The following is a 14746-nucleotide window of genomic DNA, read 5'->3' as shown; positions in this document are numbered from 1 at the left end:
TTGAATTCCTTTGATGAAAGAATAACTAAGGATTAGGGGTTACCATACCTTAATTTAAGAAAATGCCAAACATTTGGAGAAGAAAGCGCTTCAAAATCCATCTTCTAGCTTGAGCTTGAGTTTTGCCTCCAATAGAGGTTTGAGAGAATTTGGAAGAGAACAGGGTTTTGGATTTTTGACTTCTTATTAGGTATTGGGGTTTTTTCTTGAGAAAGGGGTTAAATATGACTTACAAACCGTTTATAACTTAATCCTCAAGTATCCATAAGACCCTCACAGTAATTGGACCTTTTTAGATAAGTCAAACTTAACTTTCATTTTCAAAATTATCGTTGGAGAACAAGTCCGCGTCGCGGAGCTGTTCCCAAATGATTTTTGGAATTATATTTTAGGATAGTAGAGCCCACGACTCAGGACAAATACATGGAACTTGTGAACCATGTCGGCGACGCAGACAAGATTCATTGACGAACAAAAAGGTTGTTGTCTTGGGCAGCTTCTTAGCCACATGTTAGGTCCTCCTCAAAGACTCCTAGGGCGGTCCCTGGGAAGTTGTGCCCGGACGTTTCGAACCTAAATACAATCATATACATGTTAGGGTCCTATCATATAATCTTAGGCTCCAAAATATACATAAAACATTCAAAGGCACACTAGAACACACTAGCAAGCGTAAAGACTAACTTACGAAGGTCTTAGTCATTCTTAGACGTTTGACCTCCAAACCACTTCAAATAAATTGTACCTGGTTTAAATCACTTCATTAACATGTTAATAACCTTTTTAGGAATATGTGAGGCTATACACATAAAATATATTATGCATCTCCCACCATGCGGATGGAAAAGGATAAGTTGTTAGAGATTCGTCGTCTTCACCTAAGGAAACATCACCGATCGTGTAACAAAATTATGTTAAAAGACATAGGAAGAGTAGTATCAGTACAAACATGTGTACTGGTAGTCATTATCTGTAAATTTGGCGCCCATCACATAATATATTAGACCAACTAGTATGATCTTGAAGTAAACCACTCGCTCCTCCCCCTTCCCCGTTTTTAAGTATCAATACCCATAACGGATTCTTTGATCATAGCTTAACCATTCTAAACATGTAAGAGTTCCCCATGTACAATGCCATCGAATCAACCTATACCATACACCTCCTACCTTACTTAACAAATCACCTTACAAACCTGTCACATGATACATTAATTTAAGCTTTCCTAAGATTAATCCTAATCTCCTCACCCCCAAGGTTAAATACATCGAGTAATTCCGTTCATATCAACAATCGGTTCTCTCACCCTTATAACCCCCAAACAACCAATAATAATTAATCATAGCAAATGTTTTGTAATAACAAAATATATATACTAATATAATACTCTATCCACGAACATATCTCAAGCATATACAATATTGTTAACAACTACAGGAACAAAGAGTAACTCATATTTATAAAGCACATCATTAGATCTCTCACAGACCCGAAATCCAAAAAGTTAATTTGTCGGAACGTGGCAATTTGATTCAATTTTATGGCGGAACATGGAAACCGATCACATAGTTTTACCAAAATGTGGTAACCCAATCCAAGTTAGCTTGCTGGAACGTGGCAATCTGATCCCAGTTAGCTTGTTGGAATGTTGAAATATGACTATATATATATATATATATAAATATATATATTGTATAACAATGATACAAGAACGAGCACTCATCACACAAGTATAGAATCACAATCATCCCTATGCATTACCCCTCAGTCCCCATTACATATATAATATCAAACCATACTCAACCCTAGATCATTATTAGGACTTCTTACTAGGTTTAAATCGCAATTCATCATAGTTTCTCACTGCCATCACATCAACTTGTGCATGTAGCGTATATTTATAAAACTAGTTCAACACTTGATTCCATGTTCTTTCTTTACCAAATTGTATCCATGATAACAATACTACGATTCTTAACATCTCATCACTTCGTCCTCCCAGGTTATAAGCCCACTTACTTTAATATTTAATGATTATACATGTAATTCATCCAGTGCATGAAGGTCTACACCGAACCCTACAATTGATCTACATATATCACGTAGTAATAACAGGTTTAAAACAACTCAATTCATAAAAATCCCTAGGCAACAAGTGTCACGACCTGAGAGTATGCCCTAGAATAAATGGTACACTCAAATCGTGGCATGGCGTATTCGACCTCTTTGTGGTCGTATTCAATCCCTTTGACATCTCTCATCATATATATATATATGTATATATATATATATATATATATGAAAAGTATTGCGAAATTAAAAATTTTCACAACATCATCTAAAAATCTCTTTATAGAAAATATAGGAAAAAGCCAAGTCTCTCTATCTCCATCTTAGACAAACAAATTCTTGGGTCGCATCCCACCTATAAACAAAATAAAATAATAAAGTCTAATACAATGTCATTAAAATGAGAAGCTTAATATAGCTATGTCCTCGAATCAATTGATAACATACCCTGACTTGGTTTAATCAATGCTACTATACAAGCTTCACTTCAATGAGTTCTCTCAATTGCCACCTACACCTTTAGAGATAATACAAAATATATGGAATTAGTATATTATAATGCACCAAGTATGATGCAATAAAAAAATGCTAAAAGGACATGTTGCTTTACATTACACTTTCATGCTATTTTTGGAGAAATCCTCGTAACATTATTATAAGAATCCACCTTAAAGTCAACATAAACGCATAAAAGACATATTCCAAGTAATCAAAATTATAGCATTAACATCACTTCAAACCGTAGAAACATATAAATATCCTGCAAAAGGTTATCCTAAGACCCACTTGATTAAGTTATTAAGTGGCTTCCCATACAACCCCTTCACACACACCTAAGTGATCTTCAAGACTTCCTAAGGAAAGATTATTCCTATTTCTTCAAACAACTCCCTACCCAAAGTTACTCTAAGACTAACCTAAGTAAAACATGAAGAGACCGCCCATATACCCTCTTAAACCCTACCTAAGCAATCCTCAAAGCTACTTTACATAATTATCTTTTTAGTCACATGCATTAACTTAAGTAAACTACGTTCATTAATCCATTTTAGAGTCATTTAATTATCAAGGACTTCACATAATTGTCTTGGAGAAGACCTAGGGAACCTACACCGTAACATCATCAAAGTCTACTCGTGCCATGTCTAGATAGTGTCCCATTCCACTACCTAAACATTGTAGAACTTATCCAACAATAGAATGTATCCTACATGTTGAGAATAGGCATTAACCCACATAAACCATAGTAGCTAGGCATGGAATCCAGAGTATACCCTACTCCCACGGAGGGTGTTCTACTTTCCAAGGGTATAATAAGGACACATCCCATTTAGGCACATGGTTAAGAAATATCAAGGGTATCTTTGTACTCTAGTCTCAACTTACTAGAGTCACTCCCCAAGAATAATCACTCAGTGCTAGCATTAGGTCTCATAGAGTAATTCAATCACAAAGGCATATTAAGAGGTATCATATAGTAGTCAGAACCACATCATATTACACCTTACCAAGGATAGCTCAAAGAGGGCTTCCACTCAATGGAGAAATAGGATAGATCAATGACTTTCTTATTGATGGTCTTATGTTGTTCCAGCAAACTTATCGCTATGTCCATCATTCACACAAGAAGGATACCATTACTGCTTTCAACTTCAAGGATATCATAACCTTCTTTCTAGGTTGAAGGTTCAGAGTTAATGACCCTCTAGTTCAAGGTCATATTTCAATCGTACATACACATACACGATAAAGGTGCTTTAGCCTACTATGTCAAGATTTCATATTCACATTCTTTACGTATCAACTAGAGGGACATTGGTCTACCAAAATAAGACACTTCAAAATCATCTTATCATATATACAATAACATTTAAGTATCTCATAGGGACAACTAGGTCTACAATAAGTCACCCTATCTATTCCTATATCAACAAAGTCATAATCAATCACAAGACTCATATAGCATATTAGGAAGAATCACACTTGAACATCAAGTATACACACATATGGAAATCACAATGGTCTATCATCTTCATCTATAATAAATTAGGAGAAATCATGATTTCACTTCATTCATATGTATAAGCCATATAAGCCTTCACTGTGATAATCTATACAATCTATATAAAATGATAACTTCACAATTAATAAAGTAATGCCGACAAGGCCACATTCTTTACAATTATAGAACATAAGCACCACAACCATAAGTCAACCTTACCAATTACCGCAATTGAAAATCTATACTACACAATATACAAGAGGTGAGGTCAACGTACCACCATTCCATCAATATCATCTCTGATCCTTATCCATTCCAACCAATTCAATTCACAAAGGCTCTTATCATAGCCATACTAAGAACATGTGTTTTGTACTAACCCATATTTCAGTCCTTTTTAACCAACATTGTATGTTCCTGCAATTGAAGAGCTTGTAGGCCACTTTACAAGGATACTTGGAGTTCTTTGTCCAAGTAGTATATGAGTCCTCCAAGTTCGAGGATGATGCCTTCTAATCTAACTTAGAAGTAGTTTTCTTATGGTCTAAGGACATTTATTTCTTCATTTTCTTTAAAGACATCTATTGTAAGTCCTAAGTGGCAATATGTACTTGCATGAGGGTTATGCCCAAATATTGTGCTTCATTTAGATGGTTTATAGTGATACAGTACATTAGACTAAATTCTTATATATTATGATATTGTCTAAAAGAGACTCCTAAGTAAGCTTTACTAAACGTTGAGTCGAAGTGAACTCCCTATGTAGTACTGAGACGTCAATGCAATCCTCAATAAATAAAATGTTTCTATAATCTCGCATTTTTAACCTATGAAATGTAATTATGAATGATAAGAAGCTAGTCTTAGTCCTCTTTGAAGATGACAAACCTTGTTACGTCTGGAAGGTGCTCCCTGGTCGTGAAAAACATGGTACCAGAGCATGAGGTTAAAGTAATCATAGTATTAATCTCTCACAAAACCATGTCCATGTAGAGTCTTTCTCATGGTTGTGAAGCATAACACAATAATGACTGAGAGACTATGTGATACCTAGGAAATTCTCACTTTGTTTATCTTATTTAAGTCGTGCCTCTAGAGTTTTTATTCAACATGTCCTTACCTTTTAATTTCTTTCTTATGCTCGTAGGCAATGATTACAAGAAGGAAAAACGCTCGAAGAGTTTAAAAGGAGAATGCGAATAAGGCGGTTCCCCCTCTAGATCCTCAAAATGCTCAAGTCCCTATTGAAGAAGGGACTATGTCTAATGTGGAGATATAACGGCGGCCATTCAAAGTTTGACTCAAGTGATGGATACACATGTTTCTAGGGATAAGAGGTTTCAAAAGAACCCCAATGTTAGCACCACCGCATAAAGGATAAGGAATTTCACAAGGATTAATCCTCTTACATTCTTTGGATAAAAAGTTAAAGAAGACCCACAAGGGTCCATAGATGAGGTGTTCAAAGGGGTTGATGCCATGGGTGTGACTTCATAAAAAAAGGCAGAATTAGCCACCTATCAACTCAAGGATGAGAGGAAGGTTAGAGAAAGTTGTATTACTTAGGAAGATTTAAAGAAGGCCTTCCTTGATAGATTTTTTCCCTTGGAACTAAGGGAGAGGAAAATTCAAGAATTCATCAACTTACATCAAGGGGTTATGAGTGTTAAGGAGTATAGTCTCAAGTTTACTTAACTATCTAAGTATGCTCCTACTATTGTCGCAGACTCTAGAGCTAAAACTAATAAATTTGTTGTAGGGGTGTGCGACCTTGTGGTGAATGAATATAGGTTGGACATGTTGATTCCTAGTATGGATATCTCTCGTGTTATGGTTCATGTTGAACAAATTGAGGAGAAAAATCCTAAGCAAGTAGCTAGGGGATTGAAGAGGACAAGGGACGATAATGGAAATTTTTCTAAGACTAGATTTGAGGTGCAAGATATGCCAAGGATCAAGAAAAGATTCCTTAATGAAATTTCTTCTACTGTCCCAAGGGTTAGTAAAAGCCAAAGGGTATACACCCAACCCTAAGTTGGAGAAAGGTAGTGGACCATATATATATCGAAGCTTACTAGTGATAAATGTGGTAGAAAACATGAAGGCAAGTGTCTAGTTTTATGGGAAATTGCTATGGTTGTGGCAAAAGTTGTCACACAAAGAGGGATTGTCCTATGATAAAGGCTCAAAGAAGAGAGAGTGCTCAAGAACAAGCAAGTACTCCCAATCTCGATGCTCCTAAGAAGAATCACTTCTATGCTCTCCGTTCTAGGGGTGACTTAGAGGAGTCTCCTGATGTCGTCACTGGTATGTTACAGGTGGTCTCGATTAATATCTATGCTTTACTAGATTCCGCTGATGCCTTATCATTTGTAACCCCTCTAGTCGCTACAAAATTTCATGTATTATCCAACTATCTATTGGAACATTTATTCGGTTACAACCCTAGTGGGTGACTGTGTGGTGGCTAGAGGAATGTTTAGGAGTTTGTTTCCCAATAGAGTTACTTTGATTAACTTTGTAGAACTTGATATGATTGATTTTGATGTCATCTTTGGGATGGATTGGATGAATGCTTTGTTTTCTTCCATAGATTGTAGGACAAGGGTAGTCAAGTTCCAATTCCTAAATGAACCCATTTTAGATGGAAGGGGGATAACACATTCCCTACAGGTCGAATTATTTCATTTCTAAAATCATAAAGAATGATCTCAAAAAGGTGTCTCTACTATGTTATGAGGATTAAGGACCATGATTCCGAGGTTCATCTATTAGAGTCAATACCCGTAGTGAGAAATTTTCCAGAAGTCTTCCCTGATGACTTGCTCGAAGTTCCTCCCAAATGGGAAATAGACTTCGACATAGCCTTGTTGCCGGTTACAAACCTATCTCAATTCCTCCATACCAGATAGCTCCATCCGAGTTGCAAGAACTTAAGCTTCAACTCAAATAGTTACTTGACAAAGGTTTCATAACACCTAGTATCTCTCCTTGGGGTTCTTTCGTGTTGTTTGTAAATAAGAAGGATGGGTCCCTTAGGATACTCATCGACTATCGTTAAATCAATAAGGCCATCATTAGGAACAAGTATCCTCTTCTTAGAATCGATGATTTGTTTGACAAATTAAAAAGGGCAAGCTAATTTTCTAAGATATACTTGATGTCGGGTTATTACAATCTTAGGGTGAGAGGGAGGATATACCTAAAACGACCTTTTGAACTAGATATAGTCACTATGTGTTCCTAGTCATGTCCTTTGGTCTAACGAATACCCTGGCAGCTTTTATGGACCTAATGAATAGGGTGTTCCGACATCACCTTGACTCCTTTATGATTGTATTTATTGATCATATTTTAGTGTACTCCAAGAGTGAAGATGAACATATGGTTCATTTAGGTGTAGTTTTGCAAGTCCTTAAAAAACACTAACTATTTTACCATTATAGCAAGTGTAATTTTTGTTAAAATCAGTTGTGTTCTTTGGTCATATTATCTCAATTAAGGGCATAGAGGTTGATCCAAGCAAGACAGAGATGGTTAAGAAGTTGCCTAGACCTTTTTACTCCAATCCATATTGAAGTTTCTTGGGTTTAGCTTGATATAATAGGAGGCTTGTGGATAGTTTTGTGTCTATTGCCTCTTCTTTGACTACCTTGACCCAAAATAGTGTTGAATATTATATGTTCAGAGCCAAGTGAAAGAAGCTTCCAAATATTGAAAGATAGGCTTAACTCCGCACTGGTATTGACTTTACCGGATGGTACCAATGGTTTCATGGTATTGTGATGCTTCTGGAGTGGTTTTAGGTTGTGTCCTTATGCAACATTAGAAGGTAGTAATGCCTCTAAACAACTCAAGGTACATAAGAAGACCTACCCAACGCATGATCTCGAATTAGTAGTCGTAGTGTTGGCTCTAAAAATATAGAGACACTACTTTTATGGTGTCCATATAGTGTTTTTACCAACCACAAAAGTCTCCAATATGTGTTCACTCAAAAGGATTTGAAGATGGTTGGAGCGATGAAAGGATTACGAAATGGGTGTTCTTTACCACCCAGGCAAGGTTAATATTGTTGTAGAGGCTTAAAGTCATGTGACCATGGGAAGCATTTCTCATGTGAAAGAGGGTAAGAAAGACCTAGTAAAAGTTGTTCACAGGTTGGATCGGTTGGGTATTCAGTTTAAAAATTCTAAAAATGGTTGTTTTGTGGTCCACCAGAACTCCGAATAATCTTTAGTAGTCGAGGTGAAGTCTAAGACACATCTTGACCCTCTATTGGATAAGTTGAAAGATTCGGTAGTTGGCAAGTTTAATGAGTCTTTCTCCCGGGGGAATGGTGTACTTAGATAGCAAGAAAGGTTGTGTGTACCGACCCGAATTTTAGAGGAAGTTAATAGTTCCCAATATCTTATTCATGCGGGTGCCACCAAGATGTACAATGATCTCTAAGAGGTCTACTAGTTTGATTGTTTGAAAGGAGACATAGCAGATTTTTTAGCTAGGTGCTTAAATTGCCAACAACTGAAAGTCGGGCATCGAAAACCGGGTGGTTTGAATTAAGTAATGCATGTTTCTACTTGCAAGTTGGAAGACATTAACATGGACATCATAGTGGGTTTTCCTCGTACATGTAGCCATAATGACTCAATATTGTTTATTGTGGATAGGTTGATAAAGCATGCCCACTTTATCCAATTTAAGTGTATATATTTGGAGGAGAAGTATGATAGACTATACCTGAAAGAGGTTGTGAGGTTTCATGGTATACCTTCGTCCATTATATCAGATAGAGGTGCACAATTTACTTTTCGTTATTGGAGAACCTTTCAAAAAGGGTTGGTTACTCAAATAAAGCTTAGCACCGCTTTTCATCCCCAAACAGATGGTTAAGCGGAGTATACCATTCAAACCCTTGAATATATGCTAAGAGCTTGTGTTATTGATTTCCAAGGAAGTTGTGACGATCACCTAGTGTTAATTAAATTCTCTTAAAACAATAGCTATAACTCGATTATCTCTATGGCACCTTTTGAGGCATTTTATGGTAGGAGATGTAGGTCTTGAGTTGGGTGGTTTGAGGTTGGTGAGTCTTCACTCCTTGGTCTCGATATAATATATGAGGCCTTAGAGAAGGTTCTGCTAATAAGAGATAGGCTAAATATGGCCTATAGTTGGCAAAAGTCTTATACCGACCATAGAAGAAGACATATTGAATTTGAGGTAACGATTACTAATACTTGACAATATCACCCATGAAAGGGGTAATGCGATTAGGCAAAAAGATGAAGCTTAGTCCCCGATATGTGGGTCCCTATAGGGTAGTGAAACGAATCAGGAAGGTGGCTTAGGACTTGAAGTTTCCAAGTGAACTAGCCTCAGTTCACCCCGTATTTCATGTCTCCATGATTAAGAAGTGTATAGGTGATCATGTATCCATTCCCCCACTTGAAGGGTTAGGTGTGGATAAGAATCTTCCCTATGAAGAGGTTCCGGTTGAAATTATAGATCACCAATTCAAGAGGTTTAGAAAAAATGATGTGGACTCCATAAAATTTCTAGGAAGAAACCACCTATTTTAGTGAGCAACATGGGAGGCCAAGGCCGACATAAATTCGCGCTATCCTCATCTTTTTCCTAATTAACTTTAGTAAGTCCTATTAATAGTGAAAATAATGAATAGATATGAATTTTGTTTATTAATGAGGTATGTGCATAGTTTTGTTAAGGTTTATGTCAAATAAGTTTTCATGAAAAAGAATTTGTATTAACTTGCCCTAATGTGTAATATATCTTTTATCTTATTGAGGTTCTTGGTATTTTAATGTTTACTTGAGATGAATAGAATGGTAACCCTTTGGTGTCATTTGAGCTCATTTTGATATTGAGAATATAGATTCTCATGTTATGATATTGGGTTCTTATATATGGTAAGTAGAGGTTTGAGTCTCTATGTGAAACGACATGTTCATATGTGGATTTGAGTTGTAGCTCATGTTGTAATATGTTTTTGTTGAATGGGCTTCTAGTCTTGAGTCATTTTTAATGCTACCAAATATTTTAGTGTCACTCGGGGATGAATGTTCCCAAGGAGGGGATAATGTAATATTCCGAAAGTTCATGACTTGGTCGAGATCCTCACATGATGATATAAGACTCAAAACACTATTTCAAAGCCAAAAATAAGGTATTGAAACTAATTAGAAAGTGTTAGAGTCAAAACATCAAAGAAAGTCGATGATGTCTTGTGAATTGTGAAATATGTGTAAGAGTGTGTTTAGGGTCAAAAATACGGGTACGACTCCCCAAGGACCATATCATGGTTCCTGAGGAGGAACGATCCATTGATCCTAAAACTGTCCCGTTTGATGGGGTGTAACCACGAGCACCAACGACGAATTGTATATTGGACGAATCTTTGTCGTTTATGGCCGTTGTTTGACACTTAAAAAAATTCCAAGAGAGCTCAAAAATCATGTCTCTGTCACCGACGATGAATTGCCAGCACGGTCCGTCGAAGGAGCTACGTGTCGTCTAAACATATTTTAGATAGGGGTTGTTAGGGGATTAAGTATTTACTAATTACGGGCTTAGGTAAGTTTTAGGATTCATTAAGGGCTATACAAGTATCCTAAGTCAACTAACTAACCTAACACCTCATTGATTCCAAATAGACATCTCTTCTAACATCTCTCTAGTCTCCCTATTCAAAAAACATTAACCTCCATTGAAGAACACTAGAGCTTCAATTCAAGGACGAATTCACCAAGCTTTTAATCTCAAATTTGTGGAAATATCATCACTAAGGTATGGTTTCTTTCACTCTTGGGATTCCTTTCCCCAAGAGGACCTTCCAAAGATGATTTTAAACTACTCCAAAACTAGGGTTTCAATCTATACATGGGGTCTCTTTTCGAAATGAAATTGTTAATCGATTGTGATTATTTATACTCCTTTATCATTGTTTAACGAAGAATTAATGGTCAATTGTTTTTAATTCAATCAAGATTTCCCCTTTTAACCCTTGTCCTTTCCTACACTCATTATTCTTGTAATTCTATAGAAATTGTGAAGGATGATAACAATATTAATGTGTAGAATGGTAATTGCTATGTATTACTTCTTAAATGTACCTTGTTTATGCATTTTCTATTCAATTCTTTGTAATTGAGTTATGAAGGCAATGAGAGGACAATAATGTATGAAGGTTGATTCTTCTGGAATTCGATTATGAAGTATAATATACTTAGATTGTAATGTTTCTATGTTTTATGTGTGGTTGGGATGTTGATAGCAAGTATTCCTCCTCCCTAACCCTATACTATTTAATTATCTATAGAGTATACAATCATGACAAGATATGACTAATATAGGATTGAAAATAACTTCTCATGTTTGTGATAAATTGTTGTGTGAAAAGTTTACCCACTTGTATATGGTCTTCCCAAAGTGAAAGGGTAGTTCTCACTTATGAATACCTATGATCTATTATGATGAATTGTTTCACATAGGGACCTGGAAGAGTATAATGTGATCTTGTATGAAGACTATGATGACTATTAAAGGGAATAAATGTGTAGCACTCAAAGGGCATGTAAATGAGATGAAGGTCTCACGTTTAGTAAGATCAGCCTCCTACATGGGTTTATTCAAGTTTAGTAAGTCCAGATTCCCATGATATGTGTTGTCTCATGAGGTGGAAACCTCCATATTAGTAAGTCAAGGTAACTAGTAACAATGAATCTCTATTAACCTTTACTATTTTCCCACATAAGACTATAGCTTAGTGGATAAACCTAGATAGCTATGTAAGATTGGTTACACATTAGGCAAGTGTTAACCTTCTGTTTTCTGTCTGAGAGGAGAACACCGGATTCCATGTAATTCACATGGTCTCATACTTGTTGACGCATTTTTTTTCCAAATGTAATAAGGTAAATGAATAATTCAAGTATGTGGACTACTAAGAGGGCTTGTCTTGAAGGTTATTACATAGGGTGAGGGAGGGTATGGGACTGATCTTACTCTTTGAACATGTGGGATCCTTATGGATTGTTCTAGTATTGAGTTGTGTGATCATGATTGGGTACACGTTATGTATGTTAAGCATTAAATGAACTTATGAATCAAGCATGTTACGCTAAAGTATGAGACATGGTGTATGTCTAATGTGAGTGACTTAATGTGATGCTTAGCTTGGAATCGGGTCATGGGTTCTTATTTTTGGCATTGCACAAGTATTGATTTAGATTGCTAATATGTTAGGTTATTACCATTTTGGATTGATTTATGATGTTTTATATATGTATGTGTGGGGTTATTGAACTAAAAACATGGTTTTGACTAAATTGTGTCTTTTCTCATTCATTAATGATTTGATGCATAAGGACCACACTTAGTACATGTGTTTATTAACCCATATTACTTCCCTTTTTCCCAAACATCGTAGGTTGTGGCTATTGAAGAGATTCTAGGACACTTTTCAAGGATACTTGAACTTCTTCCTCCAAGTACTTAGTGAGTCCTCCCAATTCGAGGATGATGCCTTTTGATATACCTTAATCGTAGTTTTCTTATGTTCTAAGGACATTCGTTTTTCCTTATCTTTGTAAACATCATAAGCCCTAAGCTGCAATCTGTACTTGTGTGAGGGTCATGCCCAAATATTGTGCTTTGTTTAAATTGTTTTTTTAGACAATATATTAGACTAAATTCTTATATGTCTCTCAACGAGAAGCCTAAGTAAACTTCACTAAGCGAAGAGTTAACTAAACTCCCTTAGTAGTATGTGACAGGTCTATGTAATCCTTTATGTATAAAAAGTTTTTAAATTTTCCGCACTTTTAACATATGAAATGCAATGATTAATGCTAAGAGGCTAGTCTTAGTCCTCTTCGAGGACAACAACCCCGGTTACGTCTGGGGGTGCTCCCCAATCGTGACACCTTAAGTAACCGCCTATTTTATGTTTAGAACGCTAGGTTTATTTCATAAACTACCCTTCACTAAGCAGAAAGTCTACTTGAAAAATACAGACTCAATCGACAAGCTCACCTACACTCCATCGTTTTGAACAAGATTCGTAATGGTGCGGCATTGTTTTGGTCAGAAATCAATTATGATGGGCTAAATCTCCCACCACTAAGTGTCGACTGATGGCACCCAACAACTAGGTGTTACCTAAGCTATGCTCTGTCGTTTGGCGGTCGTAGGTTTAAAATGGTTTGACAGTTTTGACCCAAAAGTTGGTTCCTCCTTAAGGAACCTGAAGGTAGTCCTTTGTTACGACCCAAAGTACCCCTAGGTGTAACCAGCGTCGTCGTCCTCTAAGATTACTAAGATAAGTACTTAGCATGCATCATAACACACCATAGGTCAAACATGCTGAAAAAATGTAAAAATTTTATGTAGTGAAATATATTTTGACTCCTCGCATATCGTATATAGAATATAAATAGATCCCTTGCAAATGAAGTTTATATAGGCTTCTCACTTAATATTTAACAACGACATAGTCTAATACTTTGTCTCACATTTTACCATCTACAGAATGTATCAGAAATGTTTGGGCATAGCCCTTAGTCTATTACAATATGCCCATATAGGCTACAATGAAGTCTCAACATGAGAATGGAATAATTGTCTTAAATCATACATAAAATAATAAGACTTGATGAATGGCTCTATCCTCATAACTCTTGGGGACTCATTAATTGACTTATGAAATATCCAACTCTTCTTCTCCAATGACCACCAATATACTCAATGTCCCGAACCTCAAATGTTTGGGCAAAAGGGAGAAAATATGGGTATGTACAAACCACATATACTAAGTATGGCTCCTATGCATAAAAATCATCAATGCATGAGAAAAGGACATTTTAGTAAAACTAATGTTTTTTACCAATTTAACCCAACATACACATATATAAAGCATAATAAGTCAGTTCAACATAATATTAATAAAACCTAGTAAACAACCCAAGCAACACTTGTGCAATTCTAAGGACAAAGACCCATAACCCTATCCAAAGCTTAGTATCACATTAAGCAATCTACTTCATACTTGAAACATATTCTAATATTGTCACAACATGATTCATACGTAAATACTACTCATAGCTTATCAACATAATTATAATCATAATCATAATCACAAGTTAACTACTACAATCGTCCCTTAGGATCCAACATGTGCAATGTACTTGAAAAGTCTCATACCCTCCCTTACACTTTGTAGTAGCCTTTAAGACAACAATAATAAGAGTTCACATATCTTATTCATTTACTTTTACATGAAGGAAATAAGTACCACAACCTTCATGTGACCATGTGAGCTACATGGTATCCGGTGTTCTACTCCCACAACAAAAAGAGAGAGTTGACACTTGCCTAAGGTGCAACCATTCGTACATAGATATCTAGGTGGATCCACTAAGTTAAAGTCCTATGTGGGCACATAGTTATGGGTCAAGGAGATTGGTACTAGAAACCTTGACTTAATAAATGTGATGGTTTCCATCTCATGAGACCACACATATTTTTTGAATCCGGACTTGCTAACGTGAAGAAACCCATGTGGAAGGTCAGGCTTACTAATGTGAGACATCCATCACATTACATTCCCTTTCGGTGCTAAGCAATTATTCCCTTTTGTAATCATATTATTTCACA

Source organism: Solanum pennellii, chromosome 5 (genome assembly GCF_001406875.1).
Source record: "Solanum pennellii chromosome 5, SPENNV200".
Classification (NCBI taxonomy): Eukaryota; Viridiplantae; Streptophyta; class Magnoliopsida; order Solanales; family Solanaceae; genus Solanum; species Solanum pennellii.
The sequence above is the reverse complement of the archived record's forward strand: the minus strand, read 5'-3'. Positions refer to the sequence as shown.